This window comes from Equus przewalskii, chromosome 9, assembly GCF_037783145.1.
Source record: "Equus przewalskii isolate Varuska chromosome 9, EquPr2, whole genome shotgun sequence".
In the NCBI taxonomy this organism is placed as follows: domain Eukaryota; kingdom Metazoa; phylum Chordata; class Mammalia; order Perissodactyla; family Equidae; genus Equus; species Equus przewalskii.
Genome location: NC_091839.1, coordinates 80,852,956 through 80,877,108, shown reverse-complemented (window position 1 = coordinate 80,877,108; position 24,153 = coordinate 80,852,956). Strand labels below are relative to the sequence as shown.

Sequence of the window (24,153 nt, the reverse complement as noted above, 5' to 3'; positions counted from 1 at the left end):
ATTTGCTACATCCACTAGGATACTCCCTTAATTATCTTTATCAGAAGATATTTCTCAATATTCATGAATTACCAATAGATTTACAACCTGGATCACTTACCCTTGCTGAGTTATAAGGACACAATTATCTTTCTCTTTGTCCACCAGTTTCTATGAGTTAAAGACCTAAAGTGTGTTATCTTGTCCTTTCTCCCATCAAAAACACCACAAAATGTTCTCAGGCTTCAGAAAAAGCATGGCTAAGAATACTACAAAAAGAGAGAGACTAGAGCAGCAGCATCATTGAGGGACTGTGTGTGCGTGGCGTTTTCTTTCTCCACAGGCTCAGGAGTCCTGTCCTGCACTAATGATTTCTGATTTTATTTTTAAGTTTTTTGTTTGTTTGTTCATTGTTTTTCATCGTGGGAAGGCAAACTAAACTTACAAGATTACTTTGCTAAGCACCAGCATTTTAGAGGAGTTTGACTTTGTTCTGTATCTGGAAAGATAAACTGACCTACGACCTTTTGCACGATCTGTAACTCTCCAGAGCCTGTCAGAAAACCACAGAAACAACCACAGTTACGCACATCAGCACCAGAGTAAAACCACGTGAGCTACAAGGTGGAAATAAACAGGCTTGGGCCAGTGCCGCTGGAATGCACTTGTGATGGAAACATCCAGAAGAGTGGCCCTCCAGATAGCGCCCATGAACAGCACACAGCATTTAACCTGCGCGTGAGGAAGCATATTTTCTCAGCAAGGTGTGCCAATAAGAAGGTGGGCTCCATGTCATCTGTGTCATCTTTATTGTATTATTTCTCTTTCGGGGTTTAATAGAGGATTAACTATGAACTCTGAACTGATCATTAACAGAATTAACATATTAGCTATCAAACTGGCCACAGCTGTATTCCTAAGCTTCTCTGGCTCACCTACAGACCAGTCTCCTGTTTACTATGCAAGATTGCCAACTCTGTTGTTTCTGCCATCTTTGTGAGTACTTAATAAAAACCAGTGTTACCAAACTCTGTGTAGGTGACCCATTTGCGAGGATGGAACGGGGGCCTATCCAACAGAAGGGGGAGGCTAGGTAATCTCTTGGTTATTTTGTCTAGAGAAAGTAATCTGTGATTCGTACAATCTCTTTCTGAAACAGCCTGCTTGTTGGTCCTTGGCTGGCGGCTCTATCAGCTGCTCTGCCTGGGATGCTCTTTGACAAGAGGTCCCTGCTAGGTGCTCGGGTCTCCTCTGACTGCCAACTCCATAGGAGCCCAGGGCCCTCCCTATCATAGGACTCAGCCTCGAATGCTCATCACTATCTGATAAATACAGATTTTAAATTTTGAGTACATCTAGCTTTCCCCATGAGAGCATTTGCTCCAAAAGGGCAGGGATCCTGTCTGCCTTGTGACTAACTGTCTTTCCAGAACCAGAAGTGAGCTTGGCCCATTGACCGCTTTCAGTTACTCTTCATTGAGTAAAAGAATGAGCATGATAGCCAAAGGAATCAACTGTTAGAAATATCTAATCATCTGATGTGTCAAATATCAATATTAACTTGCAATGAGAAAGGTGAGGTCAGGTAGAATAATTTGTCTAAAATTAAAACATGAGCATTTGTAAAATCTGTCGTGTTAGATTCTTTAGATTAGAACAAGTTTATTATCTTGCATTGCTTCTTTTCATCTCTCCTCACAGGAAGAAAGAAGTACCTCAGCCCCACCATTAAAAGTGGACCCTGTGGTCCTCACGCCTCAGCCAAGCCAGGGAGGAACACCCCATTAAAAGCGCTGGAAACGTTCCTATTCTTGCAAAATACTTACTTAATGTAAGTAATACAAGTACTTTCCAAACGAATGGGTTTTCAATTGAAATTTAAAAGCATTCTCATGTTTTGGGTGCTCACTTTATTGCCTTATAACCCTCTATAATTGTATCTATTTCCAAATTTACGTGATATTTATTTGATTCCAAAACAGATTGATTCACTGCACAACCTTTCAATGTAGAAGCTCTACGACTGTCAACTGCTCAGAATCTCTGGGGTAGCACGTCACGCTGTGTGAGTGTGAAGCGCGGCCTCCCAGAGAGGAATGAACCTTGCTGAGACAGAATTCTGAGTCCATTACCTTTCCTGTCAGTCTAGGCCCCAGAACCTCTCATTGAATACGTGGTGCAGTCCACAGGATCCAGGTATCCACGAATATCAGTATCTGAAAGTGTCCTATACCTTGAGAACTTGCAAATAACCAGAAAAAAAAAAATCTGTTGCAAAATGCTGAGTCCACACTAAAATTTCCTCTACCCACTCGTACTCTCTAAACTTGAAGGCATATGCAATAGGTTCTGACGACTTTCCAGTTCCTCCACAAAAGCTTTGGTGATGACCTTCGGTCAGTTTGGAAAGACAGTCTATGCAACAATTAAGAACACAGACGCTGGAGTAAGACATCTGGGTCTGAATGCAACCCAGCCAATTATTTGCTGTGGACCCTGAGAAAGTTGCTTGGTCTTTCTGAACATCAGTTCTCCAGGTGAGGGAAATACTCGTCCCGACCTCAAAGTGCTATCATGAGAATTAAACGTACCAAAGCAGGTAAACCGCTCGGCACAGTACTGGACGCATACTCAGAGAGAAAGAAATGTTAGCTGTTTCGTGGCCAATATTTTCCCAATCTGTAGTTTACCTTTGTAATCATATTGATTATATTAGTAATATGCTGAAATTTTCATTTTGTCATCTAATCTATACCCATACTTTACAAGTGCAGTTGCAGGGGCTTCCAGATAACTGAATTCCAGCTGAGGGCTCAATCTGATGTCATTGGGTCCTCCCTGTACCTTCTACCCCTTGTCACTCTTATCTCACTCCAAGGCATTGTCTCAGAAGCCCTGTTTTTCTCTCCACATTAGTCTTTGTTCACTTTCTGAATCATTAGGTAGTGAGTCTGTATTAGTTGACGTTCATGGGAGGTCCTGAATCCACCTCTACGCTCTCCACCCAGTTGTCACACTCAGTCTCTCCCATGGTCCGTCTGTCCCCTCACAGCAGGCAGGCCCCTCTGCTTCAGCCCCTGCATGAAACTGGCTTTCCATACTGTGCAAATGGAAAGGAGGTTTCATAGAATAAGACTTCTTTTGGTAGAAAGAGACATTTCCTGGTCGCCGTCAGAGTTGGAAACAGATTCTCCCAGCCCCCACTGCCCACAAGAGTGAATGTCAACCCTTCCTGTGGGACCCATCCGAGTGTCTATGTACCTGCCCTCAAGAACTTAGGATATTGCCATCGAATTACTACTTGCTTAACGTCATGAGATGTGTGTGATCACAGCTTTGATGACAAATAAGCATGAGCTCATTAGTAGTTTCCACAACTGCTAATACTTATGGCCAAGAGGCAAGAATTTTGCTTCTTATTTTCAAGAGTTTGTAAAAAGGTTAAGAATTCTCTGTTTTATAGTATGCGTTGGCATTATTAGCTGAGACAATATCAACAAGACTAATTTAAGTGTTTTAATCAGTTACAATTTCTATTAAGATAAATTTAGCAATCATATCTGTATAGTACCAGTCACTTGTGCTTAATACTGACCTTCCAGTACTGTATTTGCTTTGATGAGATTCCTCTAAAGTAATGCTTATATTTTTCTGATTACAAAAGTAATACATATTTGTTGTAGAAAAAAATTTTAAATATGCAAAAAGTACAGATAAGAAAATTTAAATAACCTGGGTTTCCTCTCCTCTCCCTCTTAGGCCACGCCCCCATCCAGCCACTGTCAATACTAAGTCTGAATTATCATACCACAAATTTGGGAGCAGACATTTTCTTTATTTTCTGGGTCACTGAACCTATTTTCTGTCTCAAGCCTTTTTGGTGGTAGAAACATAATATTAGCCAACACATAAAACACTTGGTTCATTCTAAACTTTTCCTTGGTAAAATCAGAACTTCCATACCTGCTTCTTTTTATCCAGGATTAGAGTTTCATTCCAGAGGCTGATGTAGGAACAAGGCATCGGGAAGGTTGTGGGATGTGCTGAGTGTCTGGTCTTTGGTCACCACGGCCCAGGACAAGTCTGACAGACGCTGCTGCTGGTGTCACCATCGCACCACGCTCTTCACACGGCCACCACAGGAAACTCCTGCCAGGAATCAACCCTAAACTGCCCCAGCCAAAAGGACAATACTATGTAGAATATTGTTTTTCCCATAAAAGAGCATCTTCACTTCAGTTAGCACACCTGAAGAAGGATGAGGTGCAGTTTGGGATAAAGTGAAGTGAACCAGATTTGCCTTCCAAGGAGGACCAGTGAGGGACCAGGATGAAGGAGACAGGCAAGAATAAAAAGCCAGGATAAGGGAGTGGAATTGAGATCGATGCTGTGAACGGTGGCTCTTGAAAGAGAGAAAATCAGCCCCTGACAGGCAGGATTGGCCTGGAACTATCAGCTAGACTTTGGTTTTGCTAGGACCTGCCACTCACAGCCAGGTCTCGATGTTCTCCTGTTAGACAGGAGTACTTTTACAGAACATCGACATCAGTCAAGGCCACTCTGTGATTGTAACGGATTAGGACAACATGTTTACTTCATAATTATGTCTGAAAACAGAAAAAAACACAAACATTGTCCAAGCCATAAAAATGACCAAGCTTCTCTTTAACGTCACTAATATGAGTGACTGCTACTTCTTCACCAGTTACAGATGTGGCCTCACTTTATTCCTCCTACCTTACAGAGATTGAAGATACCCAGTCACAGAATTATCCTTGCTTCCTGACAGCACCCAATCCAGAGCAAAGCCCTGCTGTCTTGAACTCTCTCCAAAATACCTGACAGCTGAAAATTCTGTAAGTCCTCTCCAATCACCTTTTACGGAGATGTCCCACAGTTCCCCATGTGGTATGTTCTCTCTGTCTGCAACAAACATTAAACCCAACTTATCCAGCCACAGGTGTGTGCCTGGTTGTCTTTGGCGATATGGTATCGATGCTATGCTCTGCTGGGGTTCCTGAGAAGTTTACACAATGCCTTCCAGACTTCTCCATCAGGAGGAAGGGGGCAGAAGGAGCTGTGCATGACTCAGACCAAGCAAGCTCCTGCCAGCTTCCTTGATGATGGAGGAGCCAAGAGGCAGAAATTGAAGGGAGCCAGATTGCCATCCTAGCTACCTCTAGAATCAAAGGTATGAGTCTCCTCTGCAATTCTCTTATCAGGGCTTGCCACAGCATTCGGACCCTCCACAGACACTTAATTAACACGGGATTCCCTTGGACACAAGAGCCGAGTGGTTGGGCTGCTTGCACTGCAGCCTGGGCCAGCCGGAGAGCCTTCTCTCGCTCTGCGCCTTACTCAAAGCTGGCAGCTTCTTAGGTCATCCAGTCAATAAATTCAGTGGTACCCTGATGTGTGGAAAACATTGCCTCCAAAATTTAAACAGCCCCACTAAACTTTGAAGGGTGCAACTTGTTCTTTACTTTAGTAAAGAGATCCATCTCTTCATGCCCAAGACTCCTGGATTCCAAAAAACGTAGTGAGGTGTCAGCCCCCTGTATTTTCAGGGGTACATGTACTCTAAGGCACCTAGCATACAAGCACATTTTCTTGTCCTATCATCACGATATCATCAATATAATGGATGAGTATAATGTCCTATGAAATGGTGAGACGGTCAATGCCCCAGAAACTAATGGAATCAACTGGTGAAAAACTGATTCTTTTGGTGTCTTTCATAGTTTGACGTAGGAAAAAGCAAGATCCCAATATGGAGATCATAATTGGAACAGTTGCTATAAATTGCCTGAAATTCCATTCAAAATAAGGCAAACACTCCAGAGTAATCTGTGAAGCAGCATTCAAACTATCCTCCTCGGAGTGGGTGTGCCCAAGGAAATCTCTTAGAAAATGTACCAATGACAATATCAGAGCAGCAAGGTTTGGCAAAAATAAAGCAAAATAAGTAAAAACGGCAACATTGATTTCAGATAAAGTAAATTTCATATAAAATACATCAGACTAAAGGAAGAATGTCAACATTTATGAAGAGGTATCATCGATAATAAAAATATAACAGTTATAAACCTTCTGCCTAAAGAATTTTCTTTAGCATTTTTTGTTGTACAAGTCCACTACTGACAAATTTCCTCAGTTGTGTGTGTGTGTGTGTGTGTGTGAAAAGTCATCATTTGCCTTTGTTTTAAAATATTTGTTTTAAAAATATTGTCAGTAGCATAGGGGCTGGCCCCGTGGCCAAGTGGTTAAGTTTGCGCGCTCCGCTCCAGGCGGCCCAGGGTTTCATTGGTTCGAATCCTGGGCACGGACATGGCACCGCTCATCAAACCACGCTGAGGCAGCATCCCACATGCCACAACTAGAAGGACCCACAACGAAGAATATACAACTATGTACCAGGGGGGTTTGGGGAGAAAAAAGGAAAAGAATTAAATCTTTAAAAAAAAAATATTGTCAGTAGCATAAAATTCAAGGTGTTTTTTTCTTTCAAAACTTCGAAGTTACCTTTTAGTTTGCATGATTTCTGACAAGAAATCTGTGATAATTCTTCTTTTTGTCACCCAACATAATGAGTCCTTTTTCCTCTGGTTTGTTTTTAAAGTTTCTGTTTATAATAAAATTTGGAAACGTATTTAGCTGTATTTTGTAGAATAGTTTTCTGCCCCCACCTTCACCCCCATCTGGGTCCCCAATTGTAAGTCTGCTACACGCTTGATGTTGTCCTTCGTGTCACTAGTGCTCTCTTCATTTGTCTCAGTCTTTTTTTCTCTCTCTGTGCTTTGTTTTAGATAGTTTGTATGTCTGAAAGTTCACTAATTTTTCCTCGACACCATCTAATCAGCTATTGACCCCATTCAACTCTATTTTCCGTTTCAGATATTGTATTTTTCAGCTTTAGAAGTTCCATTTGGGTTATTTCTCTCCTCATCATATTCGTTTTCCTCTACCTTCCTGAACATATGGAGCACATTTATAATTGCTATTTTAACATAGTTGTCTGCTAGTTTCATTATCTTTTTAGCTTCTTGGTCTATTTTCTGGACCTGTTTCTGTGTTCAGTGGCTTGTTATCTTATTTCCTGCTTCCTTGCATGCCTGGTTAGCTTCATTTAATGGCATTCATTGTGAATTTTATGTTGTTCTTTGCTGGGTTTTGTTGTATTCCTTCTAATAGCCTAGATTTTGTTCTGGCATGCAGTTAAGTCACTTGGAATCAGGTAAATCATTTTGAGGCTTGTTTTTCAGTTTACTGGTGTGTGTCAAGATCAGCCATTAGCATAGAGCCAATTTAACCCCACAACTAAGGTGAAAATTTTCTGAGCATTCCACCCCATGCCCTTTGTATCCCAAACGATTTCCACTTGGGTGGTGGAAACATGAACTGTCACCAGCCAATTGGAGTTCTGAGAATTGTTCTGCCTACCCTCTTTGTGATGTGCTCCCCTTCTCCCCAGCTGTCTCAGGTAGTTTCCTCTCATGCATTATGGAGACCAATATTCAACCACAGACTTGTGGAGGTCTCTGCAGGTGTCCAGAGCTCTGTCGCCGTGCTGCTCCCTCCTCCCTGGGACACGGTCCTGCAGCTTCGAGCTGACTGGGTCTTTGTGGGCTTGAACCTCTTTCTCTTCAATGCGGCATGCTCCCTGGTCTCTGACTGCACCCTCCCTAAGCTAAGCAGTAAACAGATGCAATTGTAGAACTGACTTTGTTTCTTTTCTCTGGAGGATCACAGGCCTGTGTCATCTTTTGTCCAATGTCTAAAAACCATTGTTTTATCCCTATACTGCCTGGTTTTCTATTTGCTTTAAGTGGGAAGTGCCTATTACTCTGTCTTGGATTGAAGTGGAAGGAACTCATAAAAAGTTTTTAAAATGTATTCCAAACTTCTATTTCCATTGATTTTATTTCAATGGTAAAATGCAAGAATAGTAATAAGCACAATATTTGAAGGCCAGGGAAATGAGATACATTGAGAAACAAGAGGACATGTTATACTTGGTAAATCATCCCTTCAAATACCTCAGGGTCTAGTAAAAACGTACATGGGTGTGTTGAATCTAATTTTAATTGCTTAAAGGAATGAGGATATTTCATAGTATTGTTTTTTTATTTAGTCACATGGTATTTTTCCTAACTCTGAATGCCTACTTATTAGGAAAAATTCTTTTTGAATCAGAAATAATAACTAATTCAAAGAGATTTAAAATGAGAAATACTGCCCTCATTATCTCTTCTCCTCCTAGAAGGAGAAAGAAATATCTAGGAACTCACTTTTGATCCATCTTCGTCATGGAATCAATTAACTGTTCCATCACGACAAAATGAAAGTCATTTACATAATATTGCTATGCCCTGTCTGGTTTCCAGTGCTCCTTTCATATTAAAATTGCTTTCTAAAGGCATTGCATAACTTCTGCCTCTTTGACTAGACTGGCAATTTCACACTTGTGAATTACCCAAACTTAAGACCCCAGAGACTTAAGTGCCTACATGTTCCCAAAGAGTCATTAAACTCTCGAGCATTTGCTCACAGTAACTCATCCTTCTTGCCAAGCCCTTGATGAGTAACTCACTCTGCTGATCCATCTCTGTATTTGTTCAAAGGTGAAAAGTGCTTTGAGAGGTGCTCAGCCCTATAAGTCTGTTTGCCAAAATAGTACCACAACTGATGATTTCGTAGTAATCACTACGGATGGATGGTCTTATTGTTGCTTTTGTATGGTTTTTAATGTGCCATAGCATTTCATTTTTCCCACAGAAGTCCCATATGCACAAGGTGGCCAATAATGTTTGTTCCTCTCCAATTGCAACTAATATAAAAATAAGGACAAAAGAAATCTTGCTCCTCAAAATTAAAAATTTGATGTGAACATAGAAAAATCTTATGAATTAAAAAAAAGTCCCAACATAATGAAAATCCTAGTCACAGAATTTTTAAAAAAGAAATAGAGCACTATAACCCTAATAGGTTTGTGCAAGTAAATATCATTTAAGTGTACTTCCAGAAATGACTGAAGTCATTAACAAAGAAATATGCCATCAACAAAACAGTTTGTTTTAAAGATGAGTTAAATACAACCACCATCACTTTTCAAATTCCCAAGCTTTCCTGTGATTTTGTGTAAATTATTACATTATCACATTACTTCTTCAAAGTGAGTGTCAACGCAAACTTCAATCTAAGTGAGCCACCCTAAATTATGAATTAGAGGTAATTTTACCATCAGAGTTTTTAAACCCTCGAAGACATTACTTTTTGAATATACAAGAAGGAAAAATACATAAAAAGATAAAATATTAATCCACCTTCCTAATTACAATAGAGAAATTATGTTGGAGTTCAACTTCCAGACTTTTCATTGATAATTTGAATGTACTTGAAATAGTTTAAATAGCTGTGAAATAATTTATTTGCCTATGTCACATAGAGCAGTAGCTCTGTGTCTCATCAGAAAAGCTGAAGCCACCAGAGGGCTCATAGGGCAACTGTTTGCATTGTTGGCCCATTTTCATTGACTTCCTATAAGGTGACTGCGTTCTGAAATCAGACAGTCCTGGGTTTGCACTACCGATATATGTTTACTACTATACCGAGAATACATTTGGCACGTAATTGGAGCTCCGTAAATAAATGAGTAAAGGAATGAATTGGGCAAGTAACACACCATCCTTTCCCATAAAATAGAGGCAGTATTAACTAATTCAAAAGTGATTTTAAAAAACTCACATATTATTGAACAAATAGCTAACTAGCCCATTCTGTACTCCCATAATTCCCTCTCTCTTTTCTCACACTCTATTGCTACCATGTCCCCCTCACTCTAAGCAGACAGACTTGTCTCAAATTTCATGTAGAAAATAGAAGCCATTGCATAAGCAGGCCCCCACCAACTGCAGCCGAAACGGTAAATGTAAGTACAGGCACCCCATCCTTGACTCCTCCTCCAGTCACAACAGAGGTGTCTCTCCTTTCTCCTGACCCTTCCTCCAGTGGGGCCCATTTCCTCCTGTCTTCCCAGGGACCACACTGGATCAGGCTCTCATCTCCTCCCTCTCTCACCTGTCTTCAACAAACGTCCCCCACTCTCTGTTCTTCTAATGGGATCTCTTGTATAAAACAAAATAAACCGTTCCTTGACACCACATTCCTCTCTGGGTGCTCTCTTCTCTCTGGCAGCCAGTACAGCTACACTTTTTGAACGAGTCACTTCTCCTTGCGTGTTCATGGAGAGGTCCCCCAAGGGTGCCCATTGGCCTCTCTTCCTGAAAGGAACTTACAAGGCAGAGGTCCATGAGATGAACAGTTCCTCTCTCTGTGGTTGGCCTCAGAGATGCAATGGGCTCTCATGCTATCCCTTCTCCATTATCCAGTAAAGATTCCAGTCATCTTCAGCTGTCACCTTAGAAAGCCTTAAGGTTTACCTGCTGGTTTGACCCAAACCTTCATTCTTGAGGGGTCTGAGGTCTTTCTAACTATAGCCTTCTCAGATCAGGGTTGCTGTCTGTGTCCATTCACGGTGACGGGTGGGCAATGGAAGGCCCAGGGGATCACCCAGTTCTGTGTGTATTTCTCCTGCTCCTGCTGTGGAAGTGCAGCCCCACATTCTCCTGCTGTCACCCTGCCAAGATGCTGACTTCTCTTCTCGCTTTCTGCTCCCTGGACACAGGAAGTACACAGTGCTCTGGCAGCAGCCATAGCTTATAACTCAGTGGGACCTTTTACTGTGTTCCCTAGCAAGAGAGTACCCTCTTTGGGGACACAGACTTTGTGATGATTAATCTTATGTGTCAACTTGACTGGGTCACTATGTGTCCCAGACTGACTTACACTAGGTGTCAACCAGATAATTGGTTAAACATCAACCTGAGTGTGTGTGTGAGGGTGTTTCTGGATGAGATTAACATTTGAACTGGTAGACTGAGTAAAGCAGATTGCCTTCCCCAGTGTGGGTGGGCCCCATCCAATCCACTCAAGGCCTGAAGAGAACACAAAGGCAGCAAACCCGAGAATTTGCTCTCTGTCTCATTGCCTTCAAGCTGGGACATCAGTCTTCTCCTGCCTTCAGACTCGGACTTTAACTGGAGCCTACACCACCAGCTCTCCTGGTTCTCAGGTCTTCAGACTGAGACTAGATCTATACCATTGCTCTCCTGAGTCTCCAGCTTGCCAAGGACAGATCACGGGACTTCTCACTAACCGTGTGAGCCAATTTAGACTTACAACCCAGCAGAGTCCAAAGTTGCAGGATGGGGAGCACACAAGCCCTCAGTGGGTCACTGAGAGAGGGCCCACTCCTGGTTCCACCTTTAGTAACCAGAACCATGAATTCTCCCTATTAGAGTCACAATGCCATATGGAGGTCTCTGATATAATGTATATACTACATCCCAAAGGATAGCACCCCATCCTTGCAGAATATTACATCCAAAATGGCGCTGCCACTGCACCTTTAGAAGACCTTTCCAACACTCTATGGAGCCACTGCTTCTAGATGGTACAGGCAATGATACAATCACTGGATCCCATGGTCATAGCCTCACCCCACACCTCCATCACTTGAATTGGGTCCCCTGTCTGATGCTGTGTTGTGTAGGATTCCATGCCCGTGGATCCAGTATTCGGGAAGCCCCAGGATAGTAGTGCTGGCTGAGTCCTTGTGAGCAGGAAAGACAAGCCCACACCATAATAGGTATCTACCCCAGAACGGACAGACCTCCGGCCCTTCCAGGAGGTAAGAGTTCCAATATGGTAGACTGGCTCCCAAGTGGTTATTTGGTCTCCTAGAGTAAGAAGGCCATTCCAGGTCTCAGCTCTGGTCTTGCTTACTGACAAATTGGACATTCAGAGGCAGCAATAGATACATAGGCTTTGTAAATGGGAGTCCCTGCTGTTGGGTCATGTATAGCCTCCATCTCTGCCACCATGGCCACTCTCTTCACGTTTCAGGGTGTCCAGGTCCCTATCCTGTCAGTTCCAGGTGACCGATCCTAAAGACTGGATGATGCCAAATGGCCAAGTCACTTTGCCTACGTGGTTATTTAGTGCCTCTTCCATGGTGTGTGCTTTCCGGTAGGCACTAACGTCTAGGAAAAAGTCCTCACTCCTTGTGAAGGCCCTTTTCCCTTAGTCTTTGTATGCCTTCCCCTGCTGTCACTCAGGCCACTGCTTCATCTGGGTTTCTAAGATCCATCTGAGCAGCAAGTTTGTTCCACGGCCTGGGGTCCTTGCCAGAGTGTTAAATCCTGTGTCCCAAGAAAGTACCCCCAAGTCCATAAGGTTTTTGTACACAGTCTTCCTCCCGGGGCCACTTGATTAAGCCTGTCAAAATCCAGTCATCAGGAACTCCCCTGGCTCCTACCAGTACATGTTAACTAATTCTGGCCACTTCTTTGGCGTGTTATTTCTTTCCTCTCTTGTTAGGCCCAGTACATCCCCAGAGGGGTTGTATTGGGCTTAACCTTAGTCACCAGCTTGACAACCAGGAGAGAGGGTGGGGGCATTCCGGAAGGAGACACGTGCTGCCTTCTCAGGGAGAGCTTCTGCAGCATCTTCCAAAAGGAAGAAGCAATAAGCCTTGCTGGGGAGAAAGGGTCACCCTCTGTAAGTTCTGAGGTTCAGGGGCCCTGTAGAGCCCAAAATCCCCAGGAACATTCTCCCAGATGTCTCCATCCCATGTATCACGGTTCCAAGACCTGCTTTGGCTGAGCATTTAAACGTCTCTGAGGCTCTGTGACTTTAACTACAAAATCCTGTGTCTGTTCCTCAGCTGGGTAGAAGATAAGGGCTTATTTGTAAGCTGCTAAAAAGTCCCTCTGGTGCTGAGAGTTAGCTCTTAACTACTTGTTAATCACCCCTCGGTTTCCCATTATCTCTTATAGAACATCAATACAACTTGGCAATAATCAGCCCTCTGGTTGTCTGCTTTCCCCAAACACAAGCGAAATCTTAAGTAATTGGGCTCCCACTGCACCAGGCCCCACATTCCTCTCAAGATGAGGTCCTCTTCACCATCTGGGCAAAGAGCAAGCCAGTCTCCAAATCCCATCGAGTGCCTGGTTTCTCAGACCCCTCCCTCCCAGCATCCTCTGTGCCAAGTTATGTCCTCTGAGAAGCAGGTATCAAAATAAGATTAGACATGCAGGAGATTCTTGGGGGAAATGTCTGTGAAGGATCAAGGAGAATGGAGCAAGACTAGGCAGCGAGAGGCTTCAGCCTGGATGCCAATCTGACACCTGTGAAAGGAGAGAGGGAAGGAAAGATTGGCTAAGAAATCCCCAGACCACAGCATAGTTGTGAGAAAGTTTCAACCAGGCCAGTGGGAATGGGAATTCCTAAGCAAAGGCTGCTCATTGGTACCAAGAATGAGCCCTAACACCCCTGCCATGCTCAGGCATTGGCGGGAACAACCCAGGAGAAGTGTGGCCTGAGCATTCACGGGAGTAGCAACTGGAGGCAATCCCCCTGCTCCCTATAGCTGGCTCTCTCCAAGGAGAGCGGAGCAGTGCACATCGGTGACCGCCACACTGGTGTGCTTGAACATCCTGAATGGTGAGAGGAACTCTGCAGTCCTGTCGGGGAGTTTGGGAATGATAAGTGCTCAGAAAACTGAACTTCCAAAGATGAATTTGCAGAGAAAATGAGATGCTGTGCAAGAAAGAAATGTGACCATATTTCATTATGGTTCAGAGGTGATTTATATTCGAATAATCATAACAAGTATGAAATTTAACCAAGAAAAATGTACCAGAATGATTTAATCAAACATTACATTGGAAGGATGGAAGAAGGAGGGCGTGAACAGAGAAGTGGGACATGCAATCGACCGAAATTTCTATCTTCTGGAGTAGGACGTCACCAGCTAATTTCTAGGAACAAAGATTTAAGAAAAAACAGTATAAGCAGTTTATCTAAAAATGTTAAAGCAAATAATAGAAGTGACAAGTAAAATGATTGAAAGTGGCGTCCAGGGAGCGGGCATCTGCCATGGGAAGAGGGCAGGCGGTGCACTGCTGTTTTTCTTTTTAAGCCTAGAGTCTTATTTGCCTTTTTAAACTCCATCGACATTTAACTGTATTTAAAATATTAAAATTATAAGGCGAATAAAGACTGTCCGGTACTTAGCTGTGAATTTGAATCAATGATTTATGCGCTTCTCAGATGTTCTGTATTGAAAGGATGTTAATACTGATGCTGAATACGCAGCTCGCAGGCGTTAAAGGGACGTGTCTTCACTCTCATTTATATTTCACTGGAAGTGTTCTGGCATGCAAAATTCAAGATATCATCTACCGTGTCGTTAAGAGATTCTAAAAGGAATGTTTTTAAGTCAGGCAGTGGGGAGTTTTATGGGATTTTTAGCTCGTTTTCTGATAATACTCGCTTGGCTCAGGATCCGCATGTGTCAGCTGTTATCAGCTGCCTGTGTGCGTCACTGAGCTCTCTCCGTGGCATTATCTGCAGCCAAGGGAAACACAGAGGAAGTCATCACAGCAGCTCCACACATTTCAATCAGTTAAAAAAAATCTGCTCCCCCACTGGCATTTTCACACATACCTTCAACAACAAGCCTATGATATTATGGCAATTTTTAAAATGCAGAGCAAAAACATTGCATATGGATCCTGATAACGGCTAATTCCACTTTATAAACAGAATTTGTACAAAGTCAACAATTCTGGGACACCCACTGGTCCCTAAATTTCTATTGACCTTTCCCACAACAGTGTCACACTTTTGCTCAGAGTCCTTCCACAGGCTTCCCTCTTTCTCCCAGACCTGATTCAGGGAAACCTCGTCTTCCAGGAGGTAAAACGGAAGCCCCTCCCCCACAAAAAACATGTCTTGTGAAAATCAATTGTGAACAGAAACGAGAAGCAATATTCATTACCATATATACCACGGATAAACTGTTCCATAACGTGAGGTGTTGGAATTTTTCCATTTATCTCCTATACCCGGTTACTTACTCCTGGGTCTCGGTAGGGAAGCAGCTGATCAATGTCAGTCACTGGTACTTACTCCCTATCCCTTTAGGGGACTGCAAGGACCCGGGGCTGGGCTGACAAGGGGCAGAGGAAATGGGAGGACCCTGGTTCTTACTCCACTGTGATTGGTCTTACTGTTCCTCCTTTGAGCGCAAGGTTGAGGCACACTGATCCTTCCCCATTGTCGGGGACCACGGCTGGAGCAGCCTGCAGGATTACACAGATGTCTCTTCCTGGTCCATCCTCTCAACTGACATCACCTCAACCGCGAGAACTCTGAGCGCTGCCCACAAGCTGCAGCTTCTAAGATTTCACCCTCACAAATGCCTCCCTGACAGTCCTCCGTGGGAGCAGCCAGCTCTTATTTCTTTTCCTTTATTTTTTCTGATAAATCTGTTCCACTAGAGCAGAGGTAGGGCATGGGGGAAATGGGTCCATCAAATTATTAATACCTTGACCTGCCACAGTTATCAAAATGTTTTCAGTCACTTGTCCAATTTTCCTTAAGGTAATGAAGAGTGTGGGTATCAATGCTCGTTGTCATGCCTGAAAGAATTACAGTAATCCTTTGCCAAGCATGCTCTTGAAAAGTTCTGAAGCTGGCAAAACAGTTGGTTGGCAATATTTTTTCATAGAAAATAAGAGGTTGAACGGGAGAAAAATAGGTTTAGCTAAATATATGTAATATTTAAAGGCAGAGTAAATAAAAGTTTGGAAGACATTTTGTCCAAAACAAATCATGTTTGTCGTTAAAAACCTGTTCTGATAAGAAATCTTCCATGAGCTCCTCTTTCAATTATTCTAGAACCACTGCTGTGCCCTTTGATCTGTGGAGGCAGATGTTCTTGTAAGCTGGAGCGTCCAGTTAAAAAGATTGAGAAGCATCACCTACTAGCTTGAAATTGAATGTATTCCATTTGCATTCTTCCTATGTGTAAACCCAAAGAGCCTGCCTTACACATGCCTCATAAAAGGCAACTGAAGGAAGAAATAGCAAAAAAAAAAAAAAAAAAGGAAAGACATGAAAAGAAATATATAAATTGCTCCACAACATTTGAGGTGTTAGAACCATCAAATTATTTTTTTGCATCAAACAATACATGACTGTGAGCCCCTACTCACCAAGGATGACAATAATTTCTACATCAGTAATAACTGATGTCCCCCATCCTCTTTTACAAAATGCTTATGCCTTTTTATAAGTTGTCAAGATGATTGAGAAGTATTATTTTCCAAGGCTAGTTTTCCATACATTTTTTGAAAGGATAAAATTTCAAAAATCTTTTCTCTCTGCATGACCCCCATAGACCTACACCGAGGTCTGAAGGAGAAAAAAGAAATCTCAGGGATTAGTATTCTTTTGCTGCATAAGGATCATCTGAAGCACCCATTAAAATACCAATTGTTGGCTGCCATCCCTGGAGATTATGATTTAATGGGTCTGGGGCAGGGCCCGGAAATTCTTATGTTGCATATTTATAAAGTTTAATAAGTGATTTCGATAGCCAGATTTGGAAACACGTATAAAGGACTGAACTAAACCTTACATATGTAAAAGATCTCAGACTTTAAAAATTTCTTATAAAAATTTAAATCGCTGTAAACGGACCCTAGAGATCTAAAAACTGTGGTTGGCAAGAGATTACCATAATTTTATGAGATATAATTTTATATATATGGCCCTCTGCTTTTTGTGATTGTGGTAAAATATACATAACATAAAATTCACCATTTTAACCATTTTTAAGTATACAGTTCAGTGACCTTAAGTACATTCACCTTGCTGTGCAGCCATCACCACCATCCAGCTCCAGAACTCTTCATCTTCCCCAGCTGAAACTCTGTCCCTATTAAACATTGCCTCCTTGCTACCTCCTCCCCTGGCCCCTGGCATCCACCATTCTACTTTCTGCCTCTGTGACTCTGACTCCTCTAGGAACCTCACATAGGTGGAATCATACAGTGTTTGTCTTCTTGTACTGGCTTATTTCATTCAGCATAATGTCTTCAAGATTTATGCATGCTGTAGCATGTGCTAGAATTTCCTTCCTTTTTAGGGCTGAATACTATTCCATAGTATGGATATAATACATTTTGTTTATCCAGCCATCCACTGATGGACACTTGGGTCGCTTCTACCTCTTGATTATTGTGAATAATGCTGCTATGAAAGTGTGTATACAAATATCCACTCAAATGCCTGCGTTCCATTCTTTTGGATATATACCCAGAAGTGGAATTTCTACAATTCTTACAGTACTCTTAATCATAGGGAGGAACGCTTGCATATATTTTATCCTAAAATTCTTGGGACATAAATTCAATTCTGATTTTCTAAAGTAACAAATGTAAGACTGACCTCTCATTTGCGAGTTGTCTCTTTACTTGCTCCTTCCTTTAAGAACTTCACATCTAAGTTCGTTTTTATTTTTCCGTCTTTCACACGCTCTGCCATGACAAGCTCACCATTCCCATGACTTCAGTTTTTTTCCCTTGCTCATGGTTTCCAAATTGACCATTGAGCCCTGGACTCTCTCCTCCATTTTCTACTGCCTGCTGAGCTGTATCTTCGTGGGTGGACGAGCTGTCTCTCAAGAACAGCGTTCCATTAGCCACGCCTTCTCTCTCTCGGATCTTCCACCTGTCTGGTTCTTCCCGCTCTTTCCTCATAGGTTATAAGTCTGCTTAAAAACAGAAATTCCTTCTATGTTTTAAAAAAAAAAAACACTCAAACCCACGTCCCTTTGAGAGGTCACATGCTTATTTCAAATGCTGAGCACAAGCAAGTACATGGACATGCACACGGAGACTTGCCCTTTGCGCTAATTAATGCACAGGATGGCGTGTTCACCTCCCGGTTTACTATAGCTAGGAGGCCTGGTAACCAGGGAAACAGTCCTAGTTTTCAACCAAGGCAGAAAATAAGAGGTCTTTCGGCTAAAGATTAAAAACAAAAGCAAGGCTGTATCGTTTCCCTCAGCCCTGTGCTACTTAGATAACTAGTATAATTCCAAACTCCATTACTTCCTTCGCCACTGCGCGCACTCATGCACACGCGCACACACACACACACCTTTCAAGGAGGCAGCCTGTCACAGACTTCCCCCCACGCCGAAGTACAGTAAATCCCTGGCCGGGCCCCCTTGTCCTGCCTGCTGCCAACTGCGGAAGCAGAGAATCACTTGTTCTAACTGACCAGTGGCCAAACGGCCTAAGGCTGTGTGAAGTCGCAGGCCTTCCAAGTACCAGCGATTGTAAAACATACTTCACAAAAAACTGCTGGAGTCTTCGAAGTCAGACTTTCGATTCAAAAGTTGCCTCCTCACCAGACAGTACTCACGAGGTGTCCGCTGGTCTCCATGGCTGTGGAGCTGGACGGTGGGAGTGCACCGGAGGGTCCAGACTGAGCTTCAGAGGAGGACCCGTCTTCAGCTAACACACACGAAACAGTCATTTGTGGGATGAAAGTAATAACTGTCTTATTAAAGTGGCAGGTGGTGGAGATTGTTTCTTTACTTCCAACAACATCGTAAGAGAAGAGGAAAACAGGACAAAGTTTAACGCCCGAATTCAAACAGCAAGCACAGCCCTGGGGGTTCGAACAGAAACCCTCCCCACACCGCCGCACGCCCAGCCCAGACACTCGTTTCCACACTTGCCTCACCTTTCCTGCTGAACTCCACCAAAAAAGCCTGGCTCTCTCTCCATTCTCTCTAACCACACCCATATTTCCATAGCAGCACTGGACCCATTCTGCCAAGAATTTAAAACATAACAGAAAAGTACTAATAAATCTATGAAATCAGTTTCTTTAATAAGCTATATTTTGGTGGTGGTGCAGTGAAACTGGCAGTTTCATACATTGCTAATTGCTGTCTAACAGTATATAATCATTTTCTAAAGAAATTTGGCTATATGTGTCAAACACCATAAAAAATGTTACATACTTAGCAATTATGCTTCCTAAGAATAAAATCCAAAATGGGTAAAAAATGACTATGTATAGATACATATATAAAAATACATATTTATGGTAGCAATATTTTAGCAGAAAAATGGGAGACTAAGCAACAAATGAGCAATGTTTAAGCAAATTACAGTGCTAATACTTGGCCTAGTACTGTGTCTACCATTGTAAGTGAGGTTGTAAAAATATAGTAAATGCAAAAATACACTTGATAGGCTACTGAATCCAAATAAACCAACTACAGCTGTGTAAGACTGTTTCTAAGACTAAAGCCTGTGAGGATGGGTAGCAAAATTTACCCAATGATGTGTTAAGCTTGTGACACTGTGCTCTTCCCTATATTTGAATGGTTTGTAATACTTTGGCATTATTTTTATGGTAAAAAATTGTCCGGCGTTTTTAAACAGTATCATATGGCCATAAAAAACCATTATTAAAACAGCTTTACAATGATTATGAATATATATTCTCTAATACATAGTAATTTTAGTTTCTTTTTAATGCATATGGATTATGTTTCTCATTTGGAATTCATCTAAAATGATTTAGTCTACAAAGCTAATGCATTTACTCCATTTAGTCTGCTAACCCGGCTCTTTCATAGTCTATTGCCCAAATGGATGTCTCCAATGTGTGCAAATACAATGGGTTTTCAAGCTCATTCAATTCCTAAACATGCACCCTGACTGCGGCTTGAAGTTTACATTATTTTATCTCAGATACTAATGAAATGCTTCTGACTGTGTAATTTTCAATGAGATCAAATGAAATTGTCGCAAATTATATGGTGATGCTTTTATCACTGTATTCGTGTGAGAATAAGTACCAGCAAGCAGTAGAAAATATAACAAATAAAGGAAGGCTAGAGCAGAGGCAAGAGATTTTGTTTCACGGATTATGTTCTGGACAAAGAAATGTGAAAGATGCAAATTGGCCGAGAAGCCCTTTTATCTGTTTAAAGGTAATAAAAAAGTTAGCATCATATCAGAACAAACACAGGCAACTTCTCATTCCCATTTGTGGATAATAATGTTAACGAACGACGAGTCCTGATTACAGGACTATGTGGGACCACGCAGATAAGGAGGAGTAAGTGTTCTCTGGGTGGCAATTTAGGGAGAAAAAGGAGCACCTGTCAAAGCAGAGACTCCCTCTCATCACCCACTAAAGCAGGAAGGGTGGACTGCCTCAGTCTAGTCGTTCATGAGGCGCCCGGAATATCATCATCACTGCATCTCCCTCCAGATTTAAAAAATTCCGGTGATATCCTGTGACATTGCTTCAGAGCCCTGGGGCACTTCAGTGTACAATTTGGGAACCTCAGGGCTAACCATGAGGGAAAACATTAAGTTAGATCCTTTTATTACGTATGTATAATATGAGTACATTTTTCCATGTGTGTGTACACTAAATGCACATATAATGTATATATATGTACACACATGCACGTATATAAACACACATACACAAATGTGTGCCATTTTTTTCTGCATGTGAATATACACTAGATAGATCAAGATATATGAGCCATATACCTTCAAATGCTTTAAAAATTACAAATTGATATACATCAAAATGATGATGATTATCTCTAAGTGGTGATTTATGGACGATTCTTATTTTCTTTATGCTTCCTATGTTGTTTTATGCTTCCTGTGAGGTTCTATTTTATAACCAATGAAGACACTGGAGTTCCATTGTGAACAAAACAAATTAAATTAAAAACTAAAAACATAGACCCAAGTTCCACCCAGCTTCTTCTTTCAGTGAGAAAAGCAAAGTTTTGAACTCACCCAACAAAAGGATTTTCCTGCTGAGAATGGCTTTGAGCCATGGTAAATAATGGTATTAGAGACAGATGGGGTGAAGGCAGTACCACTCTGTGGTCCTGCTAATTGCTGAGGAGAAACTCCCTCATTCATAAGAAATCAATCATAGCGAAAAAAAGGAACAAGCACAGGATCAAAGCAAAAATACTCTCAGAAAAAGACAGAAAAGATGTATGACCAAGAAAATAGACATCAGCCCACAACCCACACCTCAAGTACATTGCCATGAAGCTGGGGAAGATCCTGACGGTCCTCCTGGAAATCGGAGAACTTAATGAAACTGGCCTCTGCAAACGCTGGGAGAGCTGGGGGCGGGCGTGGGGAATGAAAGGAAAAATAGGACCATCACAAACATGAAAGTCACATTTGGAAGCAACGGAAAGGAGAATAGATAAAGCAAAACCGGGGTCATGAAGCGCAGGCTTGAGAACACGGAGCCCAGCCGAAGAGTTTAAAGGACCAGAGAGGAAATAGAAGCTACAGAAGACGAACGAAGGAAATCAAGTATACACTTGCTTGGTGTCTTTGCAAAAGAAAACAAGAGACTTTTATAGTCAGTATTGTCCAGGCACTAAGAGACCGACATCAGACATTTCGCATGGGGATGAATTCAGGAAATACGGTCCCACGAATATTTCTTAAAGAAACAAACTTCAGCCAGTCAATACAAGGAAGGAGAAGCTATGGCTAAAGTGATGGCCGTGAGCAATGAATCCATGTGAACCTGGAACTGAGATGGAATTCCTGTGGCAATGGCCGTCACAGGTCAGCCTGCAGACTCGTCAACTGGGCCAATGTGCAAGGGGCTACGACCCGTCCAGGTAGGAAGGTCATTGTGAAACAGGGTGAGGAGTCAGGGGGACAAATCGATAAATGTAGTTTAAAATAAATGATTCATTTACAGTCTAAATAAGACTCTGTGTATATTATTTTACCATATAAAAACACCCACTAGAAGCCTAAGAATATACATCCTTCAGAGAAAATAAATGGAAAGGTAATAACAGAAAAAGAATCATATGATAAAGCACAGAGTACTGAAAAGCTGAGTTTGTAACAAAGTGACACAGTAAAGTTGGAAATAAAAGAATAAGCACAGACTTACATGGCAAACATAAACCAAAAGAAAGCAGGATCATGGCAGTGGTTTAGGCAGCACTGAACACAAGTCAAAAAGCACCAAATGTGGCGGGGCGGGGGGGGGGGGGGGGCAGTTAGAACAATGACTGCAATCCACAATAAAGAGCTGACAGCCAGGTATATTTATGCACCAAATAATAAAATGTTCTTAAAACAAAAGCAAGAAATACAAAAAGAAACACACAGAAATGTAAATCAATGTGGGAGACTAATTCCTCTCTCTCTGTGATAGCAAATTAAGGGGAAGAAAAAAATAGTGATGAGCCAACCGACCTAACTAATAAGATAGAATGTTCATTTAAATCAGACTCCATATGCTTTTCAAGGGCACATAAGACATTTTCAAAACTGACTATGTATTAGGCCGCAAAAAACTAAGTTCCTGAAAGTAAAAATAATATAGAAGATATTTTCTCCTATAACAAACATGGAAATTAATCACAAAATTAGAAAAATCAAATAGCCTGCTATATGTAAATTTAAAATTTTTCTCTAATACAATTTTTTCATCAAAGAGAAAACTGTAAAGTGAAATTGCCAAGCATCTAAGTAATAGCAACGGTTCAAATACCACATATCAGACACAATAGGGTACAGCTTAAGCAAAGATACATTTACATACGTAAATACTTATAGATCTAAATAATTAAGAATTGAAATAGGTTCATAAGGCATTCAAATAAAGAAGTTGGGGGAAAAACACAAAATAAACAAAGGAAACAATGAGAATGAAAACAGAAAATAAAATAGAATTAAGAAATAAGTAGAAGAGGTTAGTATTTGGAAGAAAAAATAAAGTTCATAATCTATTAGCTAGACTAATAAAGAAATCTGAGAGAAGGCACAAATACATAAACAACAAATAAAATCAGAAGCAGGGTTTAGCCCAAGATCTTGCACATAAAAGTGCTCAGGAAGCATTTGCTGAATGGCTAAAGAAATTAATTGGGAGCAGTCCCTGCGGCCAAGTGATTGAGTTTGCGCACTCCGCTTCGGGGGCCCAGGGTTTCACTGGTCGGGATCCTGGGCACGGCCCTGGCACCGCTCATCGGGCCATGCTGAGGCCGCGTCCCACATGGCACAGCCAGAAGGAAGTACAAGTAGAATGTACAGCTATGTACTGGGGGACTTTGAGGAGAAGAAGAAAAAAAAAGAAGATTGGCAACAGATGTTAGCTTAGGTGCCAATCTTTAAGGGAAAAAAAGAAAGAAGTTAATTAATTAAGCTACTTCAGATAAAAAAAGTTTTTGATTGTCATATTTCATTCAGTTCTAAGATGCGCATTTTAACATCTTTGAAGTTGAGCCATCTTGCTGTTGACAGTATCTCACAGAGGCTGTGAGTGAATTTGATTATTTCACTGGGTGACTATAGCCCATCCACATTTCCCTCAACAACAATCATTTACAACCATTTCGGAAGAAATGTAAGTTCTGTTCTTTGGCTGAGCACCTTCCATTGTCGACTTCTAGTAAACCAAAGAGTGCCATCGTCAAACATGCAGAATGGCTATTAGATGAACTTAGGAAAAATCCAGAGGCAATCGAAGAGTTTTGTTTTAGAAAATGCTGTATCACCATCTCTCAGTTGGCAGAGAAACAGTCTCGTGTGGAAAAACATGACAGCAATGGTTTTTCCTCAAAAAATACATCAGAAGTCAGACACTGGTGTCCAGTTTCATGAATGTCTCCAGATCCTAAATCCTTTGTGGTCTCCAGTTTGTTTGATCTCTGTTGTAAAGTTCCCAAGGGGGCAGTGGTAGCGTGCCTCCCAGGACAAGAACCCAGACTGGCTCTTCCATCCTTCTCCTCCCATTCGACAGCCCAGCTCTGAGACTGGGCCCCGGGCCCGGCACTTGGTATCCTCCTACTGGATCCCGGAAACTGACCACCAGACCTTGGAATTTCCAAGTCTCAGCCAGTCCCTGTGTCTCCATGGCTGAGTCCCACTCTGCTGGTGGAATGGTCTAATATGACTTTGATGTCCATATGTCACACTGTTTTCCAGAATTATCGCTGGGGATGACAGTATCCTTTGAGTACCAGCCTTAGCCAGACCTCCTCCGTGATCTGGACTCCTCGATATCACACAAGACTAAATTCACTGGAAGACCTTTGGCAAGACATGAGTTTTGGCTCCAGCAAAACAAAACAGTAGGAAGGAGCTCACACTTGGCAAGAGACCCACACATCAGGAGGCTGAGAAGAAGGCCCAGAAAAAGTATTAAAATAATTTG

The 24,153-nt window shown here is 41.8% G+C and overlaps 2 long non-coding RNA genes across 2 annotated transcripts; one reads left to right on the top strand and one right to left on the bottom strand.

Moving 5' to 3' along the window:
• The first annotated feature begins 622 nt into the window (after positions 1–622).
• Positions 623–4,936, top strand: LOC139073435 (uncharacterized). The gene is made up of 4 exons (XR_011522172.1): positions 623–759; positions 1,681–1,810; positions 1,962–2,516; positions 3,961–4,936. It is a non-coding gene; the product is annotated as an uncharacterized lncRNA (long non-coding RNA).
• An 8,795-nt stretch (positions 4,937–13,731) lies between these two features.
• LOC139073434 (uncharacterized) lies at positions 13,732–18,632 on the bottom strand. The gene is made up of 2 exons (XR_011522171.1): positions 18,322–18,632; positions 13,732–17,662 (listed from the first exon to the last, which is right to left on the bottom strand). It is a non-coding gene; the product is annotated as an uncharacterized lncRNA (long non-coding RNA).
• Between the last annotated feature and the right edge of the window lie 5,521 nt (positions 18,633–24,153).